The following is a 26,680-nucleotide window of genomic DNA, read 5'->3' as shown; positions in this document are numbered from 1 at the left end:
AAATTACTTCGGCCTTCAGTCTTTTTTTTTTTTTAAATTAGTTTAGTTGGGCCTTGAGCCCAATGAAGTTTTTATGTTTTTTAATTGTATCATTTTCTTTTTTATTTATTTTAATAATAAAAAAAAACAATTGCAATATTTAAATTTTGGTCATGTACGTATGAATAGTATATCATACAATATATGACCAAAATTTAAGCCAATGTCAATTTTTTTTTCCTTTTTTCTTTTTTTTTAAATATTTTAATATTTAATAAATATTTTTTTATGAATTTTATTTTTAAAGTAAGACCTACTTTACACCAAACTTTTTTCTTTGTTTTTACTTTTTTTTTCAAGACTTTAAATCCATTTGATAATAAGAGTACATAGGGTGTTTGCTTTTTTTCTATTATTTTTATTTTTATATTAAATAAATATTTTTTAAAATTTTAAATTATTTTTGTCTCACCAATACCAAGAGTATGTCATGTGCTATGTTATTTTAATCCTTTTAATCTCTTTTTATTTTTTTTTATCATTTTTTTTTTACTTTTAATTCCTTTTTCTCTTTAAATATTTATACATTTTTATAATATTTTACCTTGAGATGAGTCAAGCATGTATTTGATCATTTTGTTTTTAAATAATATACCTTGAGAGAGACCGAGTTTTTTAAACAAAAATGAGATTGAATTGGAAGCATATTTAGGATGGTTTTGTCTTAAGTTATTTTGAGGTATATATATATAAATTTATATTTTATTATTTATTTAATTTTATCCCATTTTTTTTTTTTTAATCTTTGGTCTTTTTTATTTTTTTTTAATTAAATCAATTTTAAAATTTTCAAAATTTTTAAGTTGCCAAGCCTCTGTTTAAATGAGTTTTTAAAAAATTCTCAAAATTGTCTAGCTTCTATTTAGAGGAATTTTTAAAAATTTTCAAAGTTATCAAGTTTAGAGAGATTTTAAAATTTTTAAAATTTTCGAGCCTCTATTTGAAGAAACATTTTAAAATTTAAAAGTTATCAAACCTCTATTTAAAAAGGTTTTTTACAATTTTCAAAATTGTCGAGCTTTTATTTAAGGGAGTTTTTAAAAATTTTTGAAGTTGTCAAGCATTTGTTTATAGAAAATTTTAAAATATTTCAAAATTGTTAAATCTCTAATTAAAAAAGTTGCTAAAATTTTTTGAAGTTGTCTAGTCCATGTATGGATAAGTTAATTGTTGAACATCTGTTTAGATTAACTTTTTAAAATCTTTGAAGTTATTAAATTTTTGATAAGAAGAGTTTTTTTTTTAAATTTTGAAATTATTAATCCTCTATTTAGAGGCATTTTTTAAAATTTTCCAAATTATTTAGAAAAGCTTTTAAAAATTTAAAAATTATTGAGTTTTTATTTAGAGAAGTTGTATTGAAAAAGAAAAAAAAAAGAAAAATATGTGTCCGTTTTTTGGATAAGTAAGAATTGAATAAAAATAGTTATTTATATCTTTACACAATTTTTTTTACATAAAATATAAAAAAAAAACATAAAATACGCAGAGAAATAACTGTTGACATTTTATTTTATTCGAAGTCCTTTAAATATCCTTAAAAAATTCAAATTAATTTGGATTAAGTAATGGAAATAATTATGCTTAAATCAATTTCATTTTAATCCCGATTCAAATTTGTATTAAGATGAAATTTAATTTTAAAATTTGTGATAAATTTCAATTAACTCGAATTTAAGGTTCAAATTTTTGGGTTTCAAATGGTATGTTTGAACCTCTAAAATTAATAACTAAGCTTCAAAATTTGCTTGGGCCTAAAGTCTGTATAATTTTAAAAATTAGTTGGGCCTTGAAGCCCAATGAAGTTGTATTATTTTCTTTTTATATTTATTTTGATAAAAAAATAAAAAAGGGGAAAATCGGGTAAATGATAGAATTCAAAAGCTCTTGGAGAAATCTAAGAGATTTGGATTAAAATGCCTTTGAAGATAAGTTTTTCCTTTTATTTAATCTCTTAAAAATAAAAGTCCGAGATAATGCAAATCGATTCTTACTGAATCAAAACTTTTTGTTGATCCACAATTCCCTTGGGATTGGTATTAGACTCCTATAAAAAAAAACAGCATCCACAATCGACAATGGTAGCAAGCAATTCAATAGGGGAAAAATTGCAAAATACTTTCTTATTTCATTGTTTTGGTTGTGGGTTTTAGATTTTTCTGGGGCATTCTAGACTAAGGGAGGACAGGACAATAAACATCAACAACCCCCGCAATAGAAAACAGCAGCCTAAGAACCTAGTAGATAGTCCCCAAACCCAGTAATAAAAATCTCTAGTTTGGTAGCCACCAGTCCCCAACGCCAGGTTTTCCATCAAATTCATACTCAATAATTCATTCAACAATTCCCGATACCAGACAATTCCATCAACAAACAGTCAGAAGCAAAATAGCCACAGAGGACAATAGGCAGCCACAATGTTTCAAAGCAAAAGATAATCGACTTAAGAAAACAACACAAACAAGAACACACAGAAAGCGATACAACAGTTTTCAGAGGAGTTTTCATTCAAATTTGTAGATATGCGGTTTTGAAGTGAGTCTTGAAGAAAAACCAATCCGTAAAAGATAAAAAGAGAAGCGATGAGGAATATTCTGGGGAAATTTTGGACAAGATCGGCGCTGGCAAGCGGCGGATGGCAGCTGGCAGCTGGTGACGTTGACATCGAAGCTTTGCCGATTTCTGGAAACTTCGAAGTTTCCTGTGATGTTCATCAGCTGGCTTAGAGAGAAGCTAGACAAACTAAACCTTGAGAGAGAATAGGGAGAGGAACAATGAGAAGAAGAAGGGGATGAATTTTGGGCTTTTACTACTATTGAAAACGCCAACGTTTCGGATAGAAGAATGGGAGCTGGCCCACGTGCAAAACTTTTTCCGACCCGCCCAAGACCCTCCATTTCAGACCTGTAAGCTTTCTTTGTTTTGGGCTCAAAAGAAAATCATTTCAGACCTAATAATCTAACCCAACCCAGACGTGAGTTGGGTTTTTAGCCCAATATTATGCTAAATCTTTACATTTTGTCTACTATTTATATTTCTCTTGTTTCAATCTTTTTTATGTCCTTAAATTAGATATATGCTTTAGTTATTTAATTAAAATAAAAATTTATATGGGTTGAAAATAATAATTTGTAGTTTTAATTTTCATCTTATAAATTAAAAAAATTGAAAGTAAATATAAATTACCAAATTATGAAATTTTTAAAAAGTGTAGAATGATTTTTTTTTAAAATTTTTAGATGAAGAGTTTTCTTCTAAATTTTCCAGGGTTGTGGAAAATTTAGTTAAAAATTACAAGAAAATAAAATTTCATTTCATTTATTTTCAAATGAAAGAATAATGGGTAGAAAACGCAAATAAAAGACTTTAAATTCTTGAAAATAAATTATAATTATTTTAATGATGAAATTTTATAAAATCAAGAGCAGCTATGTCTTTAGAAATTTTTAGATGAGATATATTTTTTTTAAATTATGATGGAAAGTTTTGTAGAAAATTTTAATAAAAAAATTGTCACTTATTTTCAAATCAAGAATATAAAAATAAAATATAGTTTTTGAAAATAAGTGAAGATTTTTTTCGATGATAAAATTTCAAAAATTAAGAATAGTTGATTTTTTAAAAATTTTTAAGAGAGAAGTTTTCTCCTAAATATTTTGATAATGATGAAAAATTTAATTAAAATTTCAATAATAATAATTGACATTTTATTTTCAAGTAATAACAAAATAATTATATAAAACTTTAGGAATTTTGAAAATTAATGGAAATTATCCAATTATTAAATTTCAATAAGTCAAGAATGATTGACTTAGGAAATCTTCAAGTAGGAAGCTTTTATTCTAAAATCTTCAAAATGGTAGAAAATTTAGGTAAAAAACTCTAACATCAGTGATTTACATTTATTTTCACGAGAATAAAAAATAAAAATACTAGAATTAAACCTTTTTCACAACACACTTAGTAAATCTGCTGATGGCATTTCTTCAAGTGAATGAATAAATTTTTTGAATATTTTTAAAGTCAAAAATTTTTTTTAAGTATTTCATAAAATGATAGAAAAGATCTATTTTTTTTTTTTTCAATATGTAAGTGATTAAATTAAGTAAAAATCATAAATAAAAGGATCATTTTGCAAAGATCTTTAATTTGATTTAAAATTAATTGGTCATTTGAAAGAGCTTATAAAGTGTTATAATGTTTTTTTAATATGTAATCAAATTTTTGAATTTAATTTTAAAACATAATTAATAATCTATTATTTTAAGGATCTATAACGAAACTTGAATTGTTTTTAGAAGATTCAATTAAAAAAGTATACTTTAAATAAAAAAAAATGATGATAATTCTTAACTTTATGTTTCATGATCGAGTTCACCGACAGCATTTTTTTTTATTAAGCACAATTTCGAAAGAAACTTAGAAGATTGAGTTAATTCTGGCATATGAAGGCAACTATAAAAGAAAAAAAAAATTCATATTAATAGTTGATTTACTAAGAAATAGACTAGACTAATTAGCTTGACTTGTCTACCTCTACGATTAACATTTAGTTGCAGGGACGTCAGCTTGCATATCAAGGGTCTATACAACGGTGCAAATTAGAAAGCTGCAACTTGATTAATGATGATAATAATAAAGCAAGGTAAGTAGTGCCATGTGCATAATTGATTGTAGTCTTAAAGAAAAAGGAGGAAAAACATAAAAAGAAATTGTTTATAGGGGGTTTCACATAAGAGAAAGGACATGATAAAGGACCAAATTTATCATTTCGAATATATCGTCCTAGGCCAACTTCTAGTGGGAGAAAAATGCTATAAATTTCGAGCTTTTGTAAGATTTTGACTTTGAATTAATAGTTTAATTAAGGTTAATATATATTTTACATGTACTTAGTGATACAGTGAAGGATACAAAGAACAACAGTAAAATGAATAGTGCAAGGAAAAGCCACCGTAAATCGACCAACAATATGTACCGCATAAGCAATAACAGGTCGTGTAATAGTAGGATAAATAAGACTCCCAACCAATTGTTGATAAAGGGTAGGATCATCCAAAGGTTTGCCATCAGTTGGCGTAACTTCAAATTGGATTCAAGAGGAGTAGGAGTTATCTCATTCAAACTAGCACAAGGTAAAAGATTTATGGCTTATTTAGCTTGGGAAATATAAAATCCAATACCATCAAAATATACTTCCAATCTCAAAAAAAAAGTAAGATAGACCAAGTCTTTCCTCTCAAATTATTAGCTAAGGTATTGCTTAAATTATGAGATACCCTAAAGATCAATTCCAGTAATAATCATATCATTAACAAAAAAATAACAAGAAAATAGATCCTTCGATAGTATTATGAATAAAAAAAAGTAGAATTGTAAAAGCTAGAAGTAAGTTAAAACTGCTTAACAATATAATTGAATTTGGCAAACCAAGCCCGAGGAGCTTGCTTGAGATCAGATAAGGCTTGTCAAAGATGACACACCTAATTAGGTGGGTGATTGTTTCTCATGAAAGGCTGCATATGTACCTCCTCAGTAAGATCTCCATTAAAGAAGGCATTTTTAACATTTATTTGAAAAATCCTCCATTGTTTAATAGGTGCAATTGCTAAGAAATTCCAAAAATATGTAAGGCGATCAGTAGGTGCAAATGTTTCCTCATAATCAATCAATCTCAAACTATTGAATGATACCTTTGGCTATTAAGCGGGCCTTTGCACGTTACTAAAGCCATTAGAACAAGTTTTAATTTTATACCCATTTAAAGCCATCCATAGACTTTCTAGGATGCAAGTCAACAAAATCCCAAGTATGTGTTTTCTTTAAAGTTTATAACTCTTCTGTCATTGCTTGTTGTCAAAGAGGGTCAATTTTAGCTTTTCAAAATGTACTAGGTTCAAATAAGGAAGACATGGTAGAATAACAATGTTAATTACAAAGACGTGTAGGTTGAATTACTTTAGTGGACCATTGTAAATGTTGTAACTAAAGAATAGTGGAGTGTTAGAGTAAAGTTCTTAGATTTAGTAGATGAATCAATGGTGGTTATATGATGATCACTTGATGAACAAGTAAATCCATGGAAGACAATTCTATTGAAGAGCTATTGGGGAAGTGATCAACATATGGATTACAAAATATTAAAAAGTTAGAGAGTGGATTAGAAAATCTAATAAGAGGAAAACATTTTATGTTTTTGTTAGGGGCATTTTTAGGTCCAAAGGGTAAAATAGTCATTTCCCTTCATTAAAGATTGTTAGTAGATAGCTAGGGGCATTTTTTACTTTTTAACCTAGCTGACGTGTCAAGCCAACCTTGGCCATAGACATTTTCTAAGGCATAGTTGAGGAAAGTACCAAGATCAGAAAACACCTTGGCTAACTTATTATCTCAATTGGCATCTGGGATAGCAATAGATTGCTTAGCCCATGTTCTGGTGGAAAAACTAATAGAGAAAAGCATTAATGAGATACAGGTTTACCAAATTAAAGAGAAAGAATCATGGATTATCTCAATTAAAGCTTATATCATGACTGGTGAATTACCCAAGGACAAAGTACAAGCTAAGGTGTTGATGAGGAAAGTTCTTCAATACAATATCATTAATGAGAAATTATACAAAAGGTCATTCAGTTTACCCTATTTGAGATGTGCAAATGAAGAAGTGGTAAACTATGTGCTTAGAGAAATCTATAAAGGCATTTGCAGAAGGCATTCAGACAGGGATATTATTGGTTAGCCATTAAGAAAGATACTATTGAACTGGTGAAAAGATGTGACAAATGTCAAAGGTTTGCACACATACAACATCTTTCTTTAACCAAGCTTATTTTCATCATTAGCCCTTGGTTATCCATATAATGAGGAGTTGATGTCCTAAGTCCTTTCACCTTAGCCATAGGACATAGGAGATTTGTACTAGTAATAGTTGATTATTTCACCAAGTGGCTTGAAGTTGAGGCCCTAGCTACCATAATAGCATCTTAGGTTGAAAAATATTAGCTCAAAGATTTGGAACAAACCAAGAAAAGGGGTGAATTGGTTTTAATGGATTTTTCAAAAATAATATTCAATAAGCATAAATCTAGCCAAATAGATTATCTAAGCAAATAAGCACAATAATTAAAAGTAAATAAAAGATAGGGTTAGAGAATTTGACACCAAGATTTATAAAGGTTTGATCCTTTTTTAGGCACCTATGTCCTCTCCCTTAGCCTCTCTTGCCAAGGAGTTCAATCCATTATGATTTGAAGATTACAATCAAGCTTCTCAAAGCTTTACAAACTCAACACTACACATTCTTAAGGGTTATCCTCCTCCTTAAGCTTGCAAACTCATAATACAAAATTTATGAAGTGTTTTACAAACTCTAAGAACCTCTCAAAGGTTGGGTGTTTGCTAATTTGAAGTACACAATAGTTTAGATAAGAAAATAGAGAAGAATTGATATGAATTTTGTATTTTTTAAACTTGGAATAGCTTTGAATGCTTGAGCAAATTGGTAGGTGAATAGCAATAAGTTCTCTTGGCTTGTTACTCTTGATCTACAGTTGAATGCTTGATTTATAGGTAAGAAGAAGTTGAGCATTGTTAGAATGCATTTAATGCTTCAAACCTGCAGAAATTTTAGATAAAAAATAGCTGTTGGGAGTTTCTGACCTTCAGAGGATCAATCCCCTCATTTAGGGAATCGATTGGTTCAGGTTGGAGGAAGCACGATTTTGTGCTTAAAAAGCTTTACCCAATCGATCCCTTCATTCAAGGGATTGATCCATTCTTTAGGTGATCGATCCCCTATGTGGGGGGATCGATCCCTTTTCTGGATTTTCAGATTTAGGGAGCATTCTGTTTGAGCAACCGATCGATCCCTTGAAGAGGGGATTGATCACTTACCTTAGGTGATCGATTCTCTATGTGAGGTGATCGATCCCTTTTCTAAAAAATAGCACGATGAAAACTTTCTGTATGAAAAAGTGTTTGATCTCTTGAATGAGAGGATCAATCTGGTGAGTTTGAAACCCCAACCAATTGATCTTTACTGGGAGGGGATTGATTAGTTTTTGCCATCATGTGAAGAATTTTGGTTGTAGAAGAAGACAAGATCAATCCCTTTTGCTAGGGGATTGATCTTTTTCGTTAGTAGATCAATCCCTTCTATCAAAACTTGCACTTTTCAGGTTTTGTTCCGAGAATTTGACTTGTTTTGGTTCTCAAATGTATTTTGGCAAGATAGAAGGGTGGAAAAATATTCAATTTAAGCTTAGAAAAGATTGATTCAAGTTAGACAAATTTTTGTTTTGTCAAATCAAAACTCTTTGATCAATTCAAGGCCAACAAAAAATTTATCTGAAAGAACATAATTTACCAATTTGGTTTACCTTGGGCCATAATAAATGGCAATAGGAAGTAGTTTGACAATTTGAATTTTACAAATTGTGTTTCAACCTCAGCATTGATATGAGGTTCACCTCAATTGCGCACCTTTAATCTAATGGCCATGTTAAGGTAGCTAATATTACTATACTCAAAACTTTTAAGGAAAAGTTAGATAAAACAAAGGGTAAATAGGTCGATGAGCTACCAGAAGTGTTGTGGGCTCTTGGGATGACCACACAAGTCCCTATAGAAGAAATTTTTTTAATTTAGCTTTTGGAACTAAGGCCATAGTGCTTGTGGAGATTAGCCTCCCTAGTCTCCGAGTCGAGTTCAGAATTGAAAAGGGAAACAATGAGGTTTTTAGGGCTAATTTGGACTTGACCAGAAAATAAAGAGATATAACTCTAACCAGAATAGTAGTCTACCAACAAAGAGTTTTCAATTTCTACAATAAGAGGGTCTGATGAAAGAATATAAAGAAAGGTGACCTGATGCTTAAAAAAATAAAAACCTTAGGAGTTGATGATCGAGGTGAAAAATTGGCACCAATTGGAAGAGTCCTTCCATTATTCAAGAAGTCATCTAAGATGCAAGCTATAGGCTATAAGATATGAATAAAACTCTTATTATGAGGACATGGAATGGAAATAGTTTAAAAATTTACTATCAGTGATGGTAAGGAGCCCAAGTCACATTTATAATTTTTAAGAATCTATTTACTACCAAAGTTTTAATCTGAATAAAAGTTCTAAATTTGTCCTGAACACTTGCTAGTTGTACGTTAGATCTGAACTAATAATAGTGCCTATAAAATTGAGCTCTATTAATAACCAAGCTAACACTTAGTTGTAGAAATTAAATCTTTCAATTCACATGTCTGAACTATTAATGAAGTCTTGCATTTAGATCGACTAAAATTCTTAAAATCGATATTAAACTTGTTTATTTCTCTGATTTTTCAAATAGTTCAGTAACTTTTATAATAGATTACTTATCTTTATAACATTCCTTGAATAAAATCGATCATAGTAGTTGGACCGACTTTATACTCTATTTATTTTTTAAAAAATTAATCACCATGTGAAAATTAAAGTCTGAACTATAATCTAACACCAAGTTGCTACTTGACTGAATGGTCTACTGGAAATCTAAAGTTATTATATTATTCACTCACTTGCACTCATCTTGCTTGTAAGTTATCGAGTTGAGACTAGAAAGAAAATTTTATCTACTTATTTTGAGAAGAATTATCAAATAAAGGAAGAAGAAAATTTTAAGCTAAGACTTATGCAAAAAAAAATTTTCTATTTCATCAAAAATGTATTATTTACAAAATTTAAACAAGAATTAAAAAATTTATCAAAAAGAAAAAAAAAATATCCTAAATCCCTTTCTCGGGTTACTTGCTCTTCAGCCTGCCCCTCAAGCTACTTTTCAACTTGTTTTTTAATTTACACCTCAACAGTTAATTTCGAGTTTCATGAGCTTTAGTCTTCACTTCAGGCTTCTTACCTTGTGAGGCTTTAGTTTTAACTTCAAAGGTAGCATTCACAATAGCCTCAATCTTCGTGCTTACCTCATCTTCAATAGCTTCAATTGGTGTTAGGGCTTATTAAGACCTCAAGTTATTGATGTTGATCAAGGAAAAGTCCAGATTAGCAAAAAAAAACTTCACCTTCTTTAACGCTAAGTCAAAAGTAGCCAAAGACTTGATTCTGAGCAAAAAAGTCCAGATCAACAAAAAAGAAGTTCACCTTCTTCAATGCTAAGTCAAAATCAGCCAAAGACTTGATTCTGAGCATAGTTAGTTTGAATGTTGTAAAACTCATTAGACTCAGGAGAGTTTTCCACAGTTTGTTGTTTAGCTTTTTTTTGGTAGCTTTAAGTTATTATTTCAGCCTCTCTAATTCAGTAGGTACTTTTATTTATGGTGAAAATGAGGTGAAATGAGGATGAATCTAGATAATTTTGAATCATTACAAAATCCTTCAAAATTTAAAAACTTTTTAATTTTGATAGGATGCAAATGCTAACTAGAGATTTTCTTACTTTCAACATTCTATGAGGTAGTTTGTATAACCATTTCCTTTCTTTGATTGGTCTTTGCTTGCTTATTTGATCATGATATCTTAGTTATCCCATTTGAATTTGAATGAGATATGAGAAAATGAGGAAGATTCGACCAATTTGAATGGATTGCATTGAATTTTCTAGCTTTCATTCACATGGAAGACTCATTTGAATCAACATTTGACTTGTTTCATAACTTTTTTACTCTTGGCTATTTTTTACTTATTCTTGTATGGATCATACATTGGCTAAACCTTTCTTAAACTCATAATCTTGCTTGGTTGAACCTAGCTTGTATGGTAGTGTAAGACTTTTGCAATTTGAATTTGAAAATCTCTCATCTTGGTGCCACTTCATGCACACACATGCACATTTTCTAGCAATGTCACATGCCATATTACATGCCACCTAGATGGAATGCCATGTCATCAAAAAGTATAATTTTATGTATGAGAACCACTAAAAGTACCATGATCTTGCAATCATTGAGATTGTTGAATTTGACCTTATCCATTATTGAGCTTGCTTGCATGGATTTTGAGCTTTGTCACCTTTCCTTAAGCTTGTTAGTTTGCATGCATCTTTAACTACCCATAAGTGCACCATATTCAACCAAATTGTAGCCTTTTTAGCTAATTTTCATCTTCTTACATATTTTTCTACAAAATAAACTTATAAGCATATTAGAATTAAAAATGAATAGAATTTGGCTAAGACCAAGATAAACTTGGTGGTTTAAGCTCTAGAATGGCCTATAAGAGTGTTATATAATTTAGAGTTAACAATTTTTTGATGTGTCCTTTCTTAATTTGACCTTTGTTTTTCATAATTCTTTCTCGTTTATATAGTCTGTGCATTATCTTGTTTACTTTTATGCATATATCATTATAACTAAGGTGAAATTTGAAGGTTTTAGGTTATTTAAACTCTTTTGGATGGTAATAATTATTTGCTTTGGACTAAATAAATGTCTAGCTTCTTAAAGGTAAGAGGCTTTAGGGATATGTCACTGATGAAATCAAAAGACCAACGTAACAAAAAGACAAGGATGCTATAAATTCTATGAGTGGTTTGAGGATTGGGATTGCAAAAAAAGTTTGGGATTTTCTTGCCAGGAGATATTCTACCAAAGGTATGCTATTGGGTGTAAATTATTTTGTGAACTCAAACATATTCAACAACAAGCTAAGTAGTGCATCCATTTTTTTTTTGTTTAAAATACAACCTTTTTGGCATCAAATGGCTCTAAGTGAGCTTGTTTTGGGCATATACCATGAAGCTAAAAAGTTCATTGAGTGCATAGATAGTATGCAAGTATATCAGTTTCCTATGGCACTCATTTAGAAGTTTGAATCTATCCATGCTTCTCTCCTTCATAGAGATACTCCTTGTTCTCTTGATAAAGTTATTGTAAAGGTTTTGTCCAAGGAGAGTTAACTTACCACACTTAGTTTACAACATTCTACTAGTGATACCAACATTATTGTTGTTGTAGTATCTTTTTCTTTAGCTTATTGGAAGAAAAAAATCTGCAATTATTGCAAGAAACAAACTACATGTTCAAATAACCAATTTCAAGGAAAGTTTTTTCAGGGATCAACTAATGTCACTATAATTGTCATTGAGGAATTATTCTCTTTTCCTTTTGAAAGTGTATCCTCCTCTATTTACTTTGAAAACCTTCTTAAACAAGTGATAGTTAAAACATGTTCTTTGTTCGTAATATCTACCATTGTAGGTACATCTGGTTCTTAGTACAATAATTCTAGTTATTATAATCATATGGCCCCTGACACCAATCCTTTTGTCTCTAAAATTGATAATTGTCATGCTTTTATTATCGATACTATTGAGAACTCTAATATACACATTAATCATGTTGGTAGTATATCTAGCTTCCATGTCACTTTACCTAATGTTTTTGATGTTCCTAAATTATCATTAAATCTCTAACTATGGTGGTCAATTAACCGAACTTAGCCTTAATGTTGCCTTTTCTAATCATGGTTCTAGTGTAATTCCACAGCGTGACAAATTTTTTGGATAACTTATAAAGTTTGGGGCTTGTTTGAATTAGTCTCCCTCAATATTCTTACAAAATATTTGGTTTCTTATGTTGCTTCTATTTTTTATAAGATTTGGGAATGCCTCTTTATTTATGTTGCATTCTTTAATTTCTAGTGGTAAATTGGGTTCTATTGAAGGAGGAAATATTGATATGTGTCTTGCAAACTTACAAAACAACATGTTCTTCCTTTCAATATTAACAATTATTTCTTGCTCTTATTGGTTTGATTCATTCTAATGGTTGGGGACTATCACCTCATGACACTATGGGGGTTCTAAATTTTTTTTTTATGGATGATTACTTTCCATAGACTTTGATATATCTCATTAAAAATTGTTTTGAAATCCTTGAAATTATTTCCAACTTTGCAACTATGGTCTAAAACCAATTTTCTTGCAATATCAAAATTTTCACATTGACAACACCAGGACTATGTATAAACAAATCTTCTCTTTTTTATTTTCCATAAAAGGCATTATGATTCAACGCTCTACACAGAAACCTCTCAACAAAATGAAAGTGCAGAATAAAAACACAAACATAGCTTAGAAACTATTTGTGCTTTACTTATTTTAGTTGCTTGTCTTGAACATTTTTTAGGGAGAAGCTACTCACAATGCCTGCACCATTAATTGTATCCCCTAGCCAATCATTAGCAATGTTTCTCCTTATAAATGCTTTTATGTTTCCCTTCCCAATTATAAACTTTTACATGTTTTTGGGTTATGCTTGTTTTATTTTTCATCAACCACATAAACACAATAAGCTTAAACCTCATGCTTAGTAATGTTGCTTCTTAAGGTATGAAATTGAGCATAAAAGGTACAAATATTGGAAACCAATTTTAAAATGTCTTTATATTTCCTGTCACGTGACTTGTTTTGAAACTATATACCTACTAAGTAGTTTGAGTATAAGATTGATGAGTGTAAGTTGGGTTGATCTAATCTATGTTTGATAATACTGGGCTTAAACTTTAGAGCATAGATTTTAGATGAAATTTTATTCTGTTATTTCAATCTTAGGTTATCGAAGTGGATAACTATGGGTATTGATGTGGATGAAAGTTGTTTTAGTCAAGCTAGCGGGCAGTAGTCAACATGTTTTCTATGTTTGGCATCATATTTGTTCATGATTTACTACTTTGTTATTGTGGTAGCTGATGTGGAACTTGTATATATTTTTTTTCTTTTCTACTTTCGTAGTGATATATGGCTGACTTAATGTGCTACAGGTGTTTGGATGATGTAAGCGCATATCTTTCTGAATAGTAGAATTCATGGTGGAATAACCAATGTGCCTTTCCTATAAATTCATTTGTATTTGCATTTATTAGGGAGAAAGAAAATATGATTTTATTGAAGAGAGAGAAAAATTAGTAGTCAAATAAATGTGGGTTGAGAATATAAAGGGTCATCTTTGGTAACTATTTATGTGACATGGTGCAATCTAGGGTATCCATCTGAACCTTGAGTTAGCTATATAAAGGGCCCTTTATGGCCTTCATGTCTCACTTCACAATCTTTTAGCTCTCAAGTCGACCAAATTTAATCGAATTCTAATACTTCTAGACTTTTTCAACCCATTTTCTCACTTTTAATCTCTTTGGTATATTTCATTTTTTTTCATTATGTCTTCTAATTCTAGCATGTCTAATAACTTTAGGGTAAAAGTAAGGGGAGGCCAGCTCGGTCGTAAAGCTTTTTATATCCCTTTTGTTATTGTAGGAAAGGACTATAGCTGAGCTACATATTGGTTAAATCTTATGTTTACTAAGGGCTAAAAACAAATTAAAGAGAATGCCCATATGGAGGGAGAATAGGTTTATCATGGGATGGAAAAGCTTCTTGTCGCATTAAATTTTGAGCTTCAAAATCCTTTAGCCCCAATGCCCAAAATAAGCTTGGTTGTTTTGGTTGACCTTTCTTCTTCTTCCATTACTTCCCTTCTTAGTAATCCTTGTCATTCGCACCTCTCTCAACTTTACCTTTTTTTTTTTTTTTCTCGACGAGCAAATAATCCAAGTTTAAAGCCTGACTCTAGCTCATTTTCTAAGTCTAATTAGTTTTCTACCTCTTCTTCAACTTTTTTTTCCTCTGACGTAATGGAGGTTTTTACCCTGCTTAATCTTAGAGGCCTACTTTCTCTTTAGAAGTCAAGCAATGAGATAATGAAGCTTTTGGGGTCAATTAAGCTCTACGTAATGAGTAAGGGGAAGGGTTTGACCAAGCTAAAGAAGAAGGTAAAGATGAAGAAAAGGCAGAGGTCTCCAATGAAAATTATGATGAAAACCTTCTACCCTTTTATATTCCTTGCTCCTTAGGATTGATCACAAAGTAGGTGATGCAGGGTTTAAAGGGCAAAACCAATTCTAAAGACTACCTTAATATATGCTTGATGCATCACTCTTTTACCTTAAAGCTAAAATTTAACTTTCTAAAGAAGGTATATAGTATAGTTTTGTCGACCTCCTACGATCAAGTCACTATGTCATGAGCTCTAATTTTTAAACCAGAATTCGTGCAGCCTTAGACTAGGATTGAGCTCCTTATGTCAAAGTCAGGCTATGAACCAAGTGTGCTGGCACTAGACCAACTAGAAAGGCAAAATACGCAAGCTAGAAGAATAAAAGAATGCTGGAATATGTTGTATATCATTAAAGACAAGTGTGTTTGATGATGTACAATTAAGGGTGGGATGACCCTCTATTTATAATTGAGGCCCCATGACTAATTATGGCTACTTTTTAAAATCAAAGGATTACATGATTTCTAAAAATAAGGGATTACACATTAATAAATAGATTACACCCTAATACTAAGGATCTCTTATTGATACTTAGGGTTGACTAGATCTTTCAGTTGTGTGCTATCGATCCTAAATGCTTTTGGATAGTTCTGGATTGGCCAGACTCACTTAGGTCTACCTAGGTGTGATGCAAACATGTTGTAAGCCTGGTCCTAGCTGTGCAGGTAGGTTTGGCTATTATATGGGTGGTCTGGATGCTTCCCTCATGCTTATTGTGCCAACCCTAACTTCTGTCCCTGGTGGTTGAGCCTTGGCTATGGTTGTTCAAGCCTCAGCTCTTGGTGTGCACGCCTTGACTTTGCCCATCCTGGATCACCTTCGTTCTTATGGAATGGCTTAAGTATATTAACATGGAAAATTGAGTGTACCTTTAGCTTAGGTGGCATATCCAGCTTGTAGGCAATCTTGCCTACCCTTTTAAGAATTTTGAAAGGTCCCCCATACCTTTGTACTAAACCTTTATGAAAGCCTTTGTGACGTAGATGGCTACAGCTTCACCAACACCAAGTCCCCTACTTAGAACTACATGTCCCTCATTTTTTAGTCTGCCTACTTCTTTGACCTCTTCATGACTTTATATAGATAGACTTTAGCTAAGTCAGCTTACTCCTGTCAAGCTTTGGTAAACTTATACGTTGCTGGATTAAGCCCTGCATAACCTAAAGTAATCGAATTGAGTGTTAGTGGTTGCTGACCTGTCATAATCTCAAAAGGACTCTGGTTTATTACTTCACTCCTTTGAAGGTTGTAAGAGAATTAGGCAACATTAAGTAGCTTCGGCCACTCCCATTATGTGGCACTCACATAATGCCTGAGGTAGACTTCCAACAATCCATTCACTCATTCAGTCTGTCCATCGTTCTGAGGATGCTTACTGGTGGAAAAAGTTCAAGTCTGACCCTAATAGCTTGAACAACTCAAACCAGAACTACCCAGTGAATCGCTCATTTTGATCAATATCAATGGTCTTCAAAATTCCCCAATACTTCACCATGTTTTTTAGGAACAAACGGGTTGTCTCCTTAGCTAGGCACTCCTTGGTTGTTGGAATGAAAATCTTATACTTGAAAAACTTGTCCACCATTACCATAATGCTCCTAAACCCTTCTACCTTGAGTAGATTGACTATGAAGACCAAAGTGATGCTCTCTCATGGTCACTCTGGTATGGGCAAAGGCTCCAAGAGACCACCTGGTGGCTTAAGCTCTACGTTGTCCTGTTGGCACATAAGATAAGTCTTCACATAGGCCTCAACATCATCCTTCATGTATGGCTAGTAGTATTGATCTTCTAGTAAGGATAAGGCGTGGTTCACCTCAAGTGACCAACCCACCTTGAATCATGGTGCTTTTGTAAAACCTTCATGTAGAGCTTCCCATGTTATGGCACAAACAAGCTATTGCCCTTGGTGTTCAATAAATCACTTTGTAACCAAAACCACCTAGTTTTGCCTTATTTGGCATGCTCGATGAGAGCCTTGGTTGTAGGATCATGTAACAGCCCTTTTTTGATACGTAGTACTAAGGACCCCTCTGGTTGGCTAATGGCAGCAAGGCTCACCTTCTTGTTCAGCGTGTTAGCTATTATATTTTCCTATCCAGGCTTGTACTATAACTTGTAATCAAATTCTGTAAGAAAGTCTTACCAACAAGCCTATTTAAGAGACAGCTTCTTTTGTATCTGAAAGTAGTTGGTTGCCACATTATCAATTTTGATCACGACTTTAACCCAATAGGTATGCCATCAAGTGTGCAAGTAGTGCACCATTGTTGTTATCTTTTACTCTAAGATTGTGTATTTATGCTCATCTCATTGAGCTTTCGGCTTTCAAATGGAATCAGATGGTTCTCCTACATCAGCACTCCCCTTATCACAAAGTCTAATACATTTTTATGCACCTCATACTATTTGACATAGTCTAGCAAGGCCAATATTGGCTTTTCGATCACTACTTGCTTTAACCGATCAAAGGCTTTCTAGCACTCGGTGCTCCATTTCCATGCTCTCTTTTTCTTGAGCAAATTAGTCGATAGTGTGGCTATAGCTGAATGGCCTTTGTTGAAGCACTGGTAGTAGTTGACTAGCCCAAGGAACGACCTCAACTCAGGTACCTTGGCTAGTAGTTCCCAATCCAAAATTGTACGGACCTTACCTGTATCCATGCATATCTTGCCACCTTTCACTATTTGGCCTAAAAATGATACTTTTCACTAGGTAAATGAGTATTTCTCATTCTTCGCATATAGTTCGTGAGCTTGAACACCTGTCTCAAATGGTCTACATACTCCCCCAATGTTCGACTATAGATCATAACATAATCAAGATAAACCACAGTAAAACAATCAAGGAATGATTGTAGTACCTTGTTCATGAGCGTGCAGAATGTTGCCTAAGCTTTGATGAGTCCAAATGGCATATCCAAAAACTTATACGAGCCATAATGCGTGACATATGCTATCTTGGGCTCAGCTCCCTCTGCGATCCTAACCTGATAATACCCTGACCTCAATCCAACTTGGTGAACCACCTCGTGCCTCCAAGTTGGTTGAACAAGTCTGTAATGAGTGGGATAGGATATTTGTTCTTGATGGTCAGCTTGTTTAGTGCCCTATAATCAACATATAATTGCAAGAACCCATCAAGCTTGTATTGAAATAGAATCGAGGCACCATACAGGGCTTTAGATGGCCTAATGTAGCCAGCATCAATCAGCTCCCTACGCTGCTTCTTCAACTCTTTCAATCTAGGTGTGACATTCGATAAGGGGCCTTGGCTGGCAGTATAACCTCGACCACCAGCTCAATCTTATGGTCCAACTCTTTTTTGGGTGGTAGCCTACTAGGTAGCTGTGCAGGCATTACATCGTTAAAGGTCTCCAGCATCTCTAACACCTCGAAAGGGGTGTCAAACCTTGTCTCCTTCAGTTTCTCATAGTCTTTATCCTTGTTCACTACCTTGGCAAATTGAATGGCTGATAGCACCTTAGTCCCAATCTCGGACTTGTGCCTCAATGGTACAAGGCATTGGCACCGTGCATCTAAAATGCATATGCAGTTGGCAAAAGGCACAAGGAAGGTGTTAATCCAAAAAAAGAAATCTAACCCAATCACAAACTCATAATCATCAAGGGTATTACTTTAATAGTCTGCTTGCCCTTCCAATCTTCAAGCTATATCTATACCTTATGCACCACTCCAATGGCTAAAACCTCTTTAGAGTTTATTGTCTTAACGGTACCAGTTTCGTTATGCACTTTCGGGCCAAGTTTTTGGGCTTCATCACCTGAAATAAACCAATGCGAGGCACCTATGTCCACCAGTGCATTCATTTTCTTACCTATAACCAACAGATCTGCATACATCAATCTCTTTGGCTTGCAGTTTCCCTTACCTTGGATAGCATTGAGCATAATCAAGCCAAGCTTTACAGTCTTCCTTTCTAGCTCTTCATTCAACCCATTATCTATGGTAACCATTTTACCCTTTTTAGGTAGTCCTGTGCTCTAGCGGCCCATCACATAAGTAACAAGAGATCGGCTCCCAATCTCCCTTAGACTTCCACTTCCCTGCTGGTGGCTTGCCTTGGATGCCCTTGTCTAAATGATCTTAGTTTCTCTCTTTGGACTATCAATCATGGTCTTTACCCTTGGACTATCGCTCCTAGTCCTTCTTATCCTTACCCTTCCCTTTGGGCTTGGTAGACTCTGACTTTTTTTGTGACTTGAGCTCTACCAAGGACTCAGTAATGGTCATGGCCTTGGCTAGCTCATGAACTCCTTTCCTTTGTAGATCATGCTTCACCCATGGCTTGAGCCCATCCATGAAGGCAAACAGACCCTTAGTCTTATTCAGATCAAAAATTTGAAGCAACAATTTAGAGAACTTTTAAACATACTCTTTTATGTCCCCTTACTGAGTAAGCCAGCATAACTTTGCCCGTGCCTCATCATTGGCATATTTTGGGTAAAACTGCTATCTGAACTCCTTTTGGAACTCCTCTCAGGTTTCAATCAAGGCACTTTCACGCCTTACATCATCACACTTATGCCTCTACCACAATAAGGCAACATCAGTAAGATATATTAAAATGGTGCTTACCTTAGTAGCATCATCTTGTATCCCCGTGGCTCTAAAGTATTGCTCTATCCCCTATAGATAGTTGTCCACTTCCTTGGCAGCCCTAGTCCCCTTGAACTCCTTAAGCTTAGAGATTTTCATATGGGACTTCTGCACTCCAATGATCATGCCATTCCTAATGGCTGTCTTGTAACCAGCGAGCTCACCCTTGAGCTCCTCCATCTCTTTGTGCATGGTCTCCACTTGGGCCTTTAAGGTTTCATTCCATTGGTTGATCATGTTGATGGCTTCTTTCAAAGCCGCTTGCAACTCATCTTTGAGTTCTTCCGTTATGGAGTCCAATGCTTCAATGTAAGTCTCCACCTCATCAAGCTTCTCCTTCATATCGTCTATTCTCATATCTACCATGGATAGTCACCCATCCATGGTAGACCAAATGTCCATTGAACTGGCTTTCTTCCCTTTTTCACGACTTTGCTCATAGGCCTTTGGTTGTCGGCGAGCAGCATCACTTTGGGATGCCATTTCTGTGAATGCCTTGAATGTGATCTGAACACAATCGAATAGAACCTGCTCTGATACCAACTATCACGGGCTTTGACTTTTAAACTAGAATCCATGTGGCCTTAGACTAGGATTAAGCTCTTTAAGTCTAAATCAACCTATGTACCAAGTGTGCGGGCACTAGACCAACTAGAAATGAAGAATACGCAAGCTAAAAGAACAAGAGAATGTTGTAATATATGGTATATTACTGAATACAAGTGTGTCTAATGATGTACAACTAAGGGCGGGGTGACCCTCTATTTATAGTTGAGGCCCCATGACTAATTATGGTTGCTTCCTAAAATCTAGGGATTACACATCAATACATAAATTGCACCCTGATTCTAAGGATCCCTTCTTGATTCTTAAAGTTGACCAGATCCTCCAATTATGTGCTGCCATTCTTGGATCCTTCTAGATGGTTTTGGATAGGCTAGGCTCCCCTAGGTCCACCTAGGGGCAGTGTGGGCATGTTATGGGCCTAGTCTTGGCTGTGTGGGTAGGCCTGATTGCTGTGTAGGGGGTCTAGATACTTTTCCCATGCTTATTGTGCCAACCCCTATGTCTGTCCCTAGTGCTCAAGCCTTGACCACAGATGTTTAGGCCTCAGCTCCTGGTGTGCCCGTCCAGGGTGTGACAGCTACACCCTTAGAGGACAATAAGATTTGGGTGTATTAAGAGTCTATAGTGGCCGGTTTTAGGTTTCCTTTACATTTTTTTTTTTGCATTGTAGAGCTTTTTTTTTCTTTTAATTTAACTATCATTCAGTTTATCCCAAATTATTTTTAGTACATAATAGGTTTTATTATTCTTTGTAGAGAATTAGGTTTAGTTACCATCATCCTTTTATTTAGCGAATTTTTTACGATGAAAAGTATCCACATGAGAAGAGCAAGTTTTATTTGACAGCTTAGCTTGTAAAAAGAATTTTTGCTAATTACCTAGGCTTAATAAAGAGTTGGAAGCTTATCTTACTTTGTATAGAAAAGGTGAAGGGGGTTTGGGAAATAAATAATGAGCTTGGCATTTTCAAAAAAATCTAGGTAGACTTCTTTCAAGGGGGAAGTTAATTATAGATGCTTATGAGTTGACCTCCTCCAGTGTCATTAAGGAGGTTAAGTACTAGGGTAGGTGTGATGTAACTTTACATTGTGTTAATCCTTCACAAAATTTTTTAACTACTAGTTTGTTTTCCTTTTACAGATATGTCTAACTGAGGTGAAACATTCGACATATCCCAATTTGTATAGCCTCCTAAGGGGAGAAATGAGGGCGAAAGCCCCTTTTCAGCTCAGTGCCCCTTTAAATGATATTAAAATAATTGATCCACCATCTCTTTAGTCCAGCCAGGTCAATGGTAAAAGCCTTACCACACCCTAGAATCTCAAGCAGAAGAGCATAATATAAAGGGCCCATAAGAGGTCGAGGATCGAGGTGTCCCTCCCCAGACCAATGGTTGAGCTACAACCCATCTCGAAAAGAGTGGCAATCAACTTGGAGTTTGACTCCTCAAAGCATGCTTATAAGGACCTTTAGGCGGTGAGCAAGAATATATGGGTCACCTTTTCCAAAAAAGTAATCTTTAAGCTTAGTCTACCTTTATTTTGTAGTTTATTTTATTCTGCAAAGTTTGAGTTCAATTTTCATGTTTTGTAGTCTCTAAATGGCTCCCTACTTCTATTTGCTAAAATGTGGGGCAAGGCTTGATGAATTGTTATCAAACTCTTGTTTATTACCACAAAATAAAGCAAGACCTTAGGACCTATGTTCGGGACCTCAACCTCCTTATAGAGACAAATAAGAAGCTCGAAGCCTCTTATGTTAACATGAAGAAAACCAATGATGAGCTCAACTAGAAGGTTAAGGACTTAACTTAAAGGCTTAGGGATATATTAGTTCAAAAGGCTATAGCTAAGTCCTTGTAGCAACAATTTGACCTCATGCTGAGTGAGATTCCTATTTTCATTACAAAAGTTTGAGTTCATTCTTTAAGCGCATTCGACATTACTTAAGCACATCATGGTTTGTAAATTTGGTAAGCACATGAAGGTAAGTACATGTGGACAAATGTGGTAATGCTTACCAAATTTGTAAAGCTTACCAAATTTATTAAGAAAATGTACTTATAAATTTATAAAGAAAATGTCCACATTACTTACCAAATTTATAAAGAATTATTAAGAAAATATCCACATCATGGTTTGCCTAAATGGTTATAGGTTCAGATTTTCTATAATGGTTTGGCCACTCAAATTAGAATCACCATCGACTCAACTACTAGGAAGCCTTAATGAGTAAGTCCACAAATGATGCTTATGGGTTGATTGAGAAAATAGTGACATATAGTTATTAATGGGCAACTAAAATGAGGCTTCTAAAGAAAGCTACTAGAGTTTATGAGCTTAATACTTTGACAACCTTGACATTTCAATTGGCAGCCTTAACCAAAAATGTAAAAGCCTTACTACCCAATCCACTATAGCTTCAATCCAAGCCATACAGAACCTTTTTCTTTCATGTGAAGTATGTGAAGAAACCCATTCAACCTACAGGTGTTATATTAGAACTTAAACCATCCAATATGTTGCCCTACCTACGCAACAATACAACCTTTAAATCAACACTTACAATCCAGGGTGGAAAAATTATCTTAATTACCAATATTCAACCTTTAACCCCTTAAAACCTTCAGGTTTCGACCAATAAAAACCACCACCTCAAAAAACCCATCCATGGAAGAACTTGTCACCTAAATCCTACAAAACCAGGCACAACCATTCAAAATAAAATTGCTTCTATTAAGTACCTTGAAATCTAAATGGGTTAGCTACCCAACGCCTTAATCAACAGTCTTATAGGAATTGGCCTAGTAATGCAGAATCAAACCCAAAAAGGGAAGGTCAAGAGGAATGCAATGCTATATTCTCTTATAGGGTTGTGATAATATATTATAAAAAGGATATAGGTGAACCTATAATGGTAAACATGCCCAGTTTTGTGAAGATGCTAGAAGAAGAAGAGATAGATGAAAACCTTGAGAAAAATGTAAAAGAGGTAAAGGTAAAAGCTACAAATGAGCTTTCAAAATTCCAACTGTAATTACAAAAATCCAAGAAGAACAGAGTGAAGTCAAAAGAATAAGGTTGACTCTGAAAATGTCCACATTAAAAAGACCATCATTTGTTGTAGCTCTAGAATTGCCAAAACTCAAATGGAAAGAATTGTTAAAATAGTTGAAAATGATTACACTTATTGATGAGTGTAATAGCGCACTATAAGAAGTTTTGCCCATAAGTTAGAAGACCGAGGAATTTCTGCATCTTATGCTTTATTGTTTCATTATTCTTTGAAAAAGCTTTATGTGATTAGTGTCAAGCATAAATTTAATGCTTTATATATGTTTATGCACCTTGAAGTTAGTGAACTAAAACCTCTAACATTCAACATTCTGGTTTATGGATAGATCCACTAGGCATCCACAAGGAGTGCTAGAGAATATCTTGTGAAAAGTTGGTAAGTATGTCTTTTCTATGGATTTTGTAATACTTGATATGTATGATGGATAAACCCTTATCCTTCTAGACAGAGCATTTTTAGTAATCTTTAAGGCTTTAATTGATGTTTTCAATTATAAGATAACTTTGAAATTTAAAAATAAGATGATTATATGAAAATTATAGGTCAAGGAATCATTAGGAATAAAGTTGAGGTGCAACAAATGTCTCACATAAAAGAGGAAAGAAAAGAAAAATCAATCCATAGGAATCCACCTCAAGACCAATTAGGGAAAGACAAATCCAAAAGCCTAAGTTTGAAAACATAGTTACCCTATGTCATTCTAGTTAGAAGGAAATAGAAAGTGAGGACGTCATTGTAAAGGGGGTGGCAAATCTGAATGACGTCTTGCAAATAGTCTAGCTATAGACTATAATTAAAGCACTGCTTAAAAGGCCATAGAGATTTTACATTCTCTTTTTGTTATTTTCTATATGCATTAGGACATGTATACTTTGATTTGTTTCTTTATTTTTGTTTTGCAAGAATGAGGGGAAATTGAAAAAGTTAGATCAACTTGGAAGATTCAACTATGGTAGCACAGTTAGTGGAGTCTTTCTTTCCCTTTAACTCTCAATTGCTTTATTCATACATAGTAAGGACAATGTATGATTTAAGTGTGGAGGAAGAAAATTTTGAAATTTTGTGAGTTTTTTTTTCAAAATTTTTGACTAAAAATTCTTTTATTTAAGCTTAAATGAATATGCTTTAAGTCATTATGATGTTTTCTTAGTCACTTTTTCAAAAGTCCAACATGATTGACTTTGGGTATAATCTTGGAAAAGCATGAATATAGTGAAAGCATAGGATAAGTTCTTAAGCATGATTCTTTAGTAATGAATTTCCACAATTTTGAGCACTTTAGAGAAATGCTATATGAGTATGAAGTTGCATAAATATTTGAAACAGGAGTTTATTTTAGAATTTGCTTAATAATCTCTTAAGGCAAAATCCTAGACTATATTTAATTAAAGATATGATTTAGATCATTTTTGGACAATTTGAGTCTTTCAAGCTAACCTTTACATTATTTATCCGTAGTCACCCTTGTTTGAGTGTATATGCTTTTCTTTGTTGTCACCTACATAGTTTAACCTAACCTTTTCTCTACACTTATCTATCTTTTTACCTAACCAACTTTGCTTATGAGAAAATATTGGAAAGAAAGGATGAGCTAGGAAAAAGAACAAAATGTTGTGGCAAATCAAAGCTTGTCATAAGAAAAAGCAAAAGGGAAAAGGGGTGGTGAAAACACCAAAGACAACCAAGTACTTATAAAAAACTATGTGATGAGGCTATTTAGTTCAAGGAGAAAAAGAAAAACCCAAGCTAAGAGGTGTACATTGTTTTTTAGAAAGCTTATAATTTGAAGTAAAGATCCTATATGAAGAATAGGTAAGGGTTCTTAAGCCTTAAATATCTTTCATCATACCTTTAACCTAAGCCTTACATTACAAGCCTATGAAGATCTAAGTGATCATTAGTTAAGTATGTGAGTTTACATTAGTAGAGAGGGTATAAGAAAAGCAAATCTATGAAGGTTGCTCATATTTTGAATTAATATATGATGGCATGTTTGCATAGTTTTTCCTAAATTGCATGTATGGATTTGAGATAGGCTAATCACATATATAAGAATTATGTAAGAAAAATATCTTAATCTTGAATGAATTTTGTGTTGAATTTTTTTTTTATAATTTTCCTTAAACTATACCATTGTTTAATTCTTAAGGATGTATGAAAATTTGACTTACAATATACATTTGATTTTCCAACATTATTGATTTGAGATTGTTTTCCTTAAGGACAAGTAAAAAGCCAAGTGTGGGGTTGTAATGACTCTAAATTACATAGTACTTTGATAGGCCATTCTAGAGCTCAAATCATTATGTTTATCTTGATCTTAGCCAAATTCCATTCATTTTTACTTCTAACATGCTTAAATGCTTATTTTGTAGGAAAATATGTAATAAGATGAAAATTGGCCTAAAGGGTGCAATTTGGCAAGATATGGTGCACTTATGGGCACTAGAAGATCCATGCAAGCTAGCAAGCTTAAGAAAAAGTGATAAAGCCAAAAATTCATGGAAGAACCCATACAAGCAAGCTCGACAATGGATGAGGCTAAATTCAACAATCTCAATGGTTGCAAGATCATGGTATTTATGGTGGTGTTCATAAACAAGATTACCCTCTTGGATAACATGGCATTCCATCTAGGCGACATGTAACGTGACATATGACAAGGCTAGAAGATAGGCATGTATGTGCATGAAATGGCACTAAGATAGGAGATTTTTAAATTCAAATTGTAAAAGTCCTACATACCATGCAAGCTAGGTTCAGCAAAGCAAGATTATAAGCTCAAGGAAGGTTCAACCAATGAATGATCCATGCAAAAACAAGTAAAAAATCAGCCAAGAAAAGAGTTGTGAACCAAGTCAAATGCCAATTCAAATGGGTTTTCCATGCAAAGAAAAATTAGGATATCCTGTGCAATCCATTCAAATTGGCCTAGTCTTTTTCTTTCATATCTCATTCGAATACAAATGGGATGACTAGGATATTATGGCAAAATAAGCAAGCAAGGACGAAACAAAAGTAATGAGGCGACACATGCTACCACATAAGACATTGAAAGTAAGAAAAACTCCTAGTAGGCATTTACATCCCATCAAAATTAGGAAGTTACTACCCACTTCAACTTTGGTTTGGTAGTCTTATTAGCTTTGGTTTATTCTTTTAGATTTCTCATACACTCTTTGTCTATTTTGGCATAGCTTGCCTTAGTTTTATTTAAACACTTCCAAAAACACATAATTTACCATCTTTCGAATATAAAGAAAAAGAGTACAGAGTTGGCGGTCTTCTTCCTTTCATCTATAATCCTTAAGCGATGATACTTTTCCATCACTTATATTACTTGATTATGATCTATACACTTACAAATATTCAAATAGTAGTAGTAAAAAATCTTAAAAACCTATTTAAAAAAGTAAAAATTAGTCAAATAATGCCTAAACGTAATTATATTTCTAAATTGTGATACTAATTGAAATACAAAGAATGTTAAAGAATTGTATTTTTTAATTGTGTATAGAATGTTCAATTTTAGGATATTTATGCAAAGTGTTCCATAAAC

The 26,680-nt window shown here is 33.2% G+C and overlaps 1 long non-coding RNA gene across 2 annotated transcripts; it reads left to right on the top strand.

Annotated features, from left to right (window-relative positions):
• The first annotated feature begins 1,543 nt into the window (after positions 1–1,543).
• On the top strand, positions 1,544–25,919 carry LOC149516510 (uncharacterized). 2 transcript variants are annotated; one of them, XR_016345804.1, is made up of 3 exons: positions 1,879–2,945; positions 4,599–4,684; positions 25,497–25,919. It is a non-coding gene; the product is annotated as an uncharacterized LOC149516510 (long non-coding RNA). The 2 variants fall into 2 exon arrangements; XR_016345803.1 differs by lacking the exon at positions 4,599–4,684 and having other exon boundaries at positions 1,544–2,945.
• Positions 25,920–26,680: the final 761 nt, after the last annotated feature.

Source organism: Durio zibethinus, chromosome 10 (genome assembly GCF_047325235.1).
Source record: "Durio zibethinus cultivar Kanyao isolate XHJ-2024 chromosome 10, ASM4732523v1, whole genome shotgun sequence".
NCBI classification, from domain to species: domain Eukaryota; kingdom Viridiplantae; phylum Streptophyta; class Magnoliopsida; order Malvales; family Malvaceae; genus Durio; species Durio zibethinus.
Note: the sequence above shows the minus strand (reverse complement) of the source record. Positions and strands in the feature narration are given on the sequence as shown.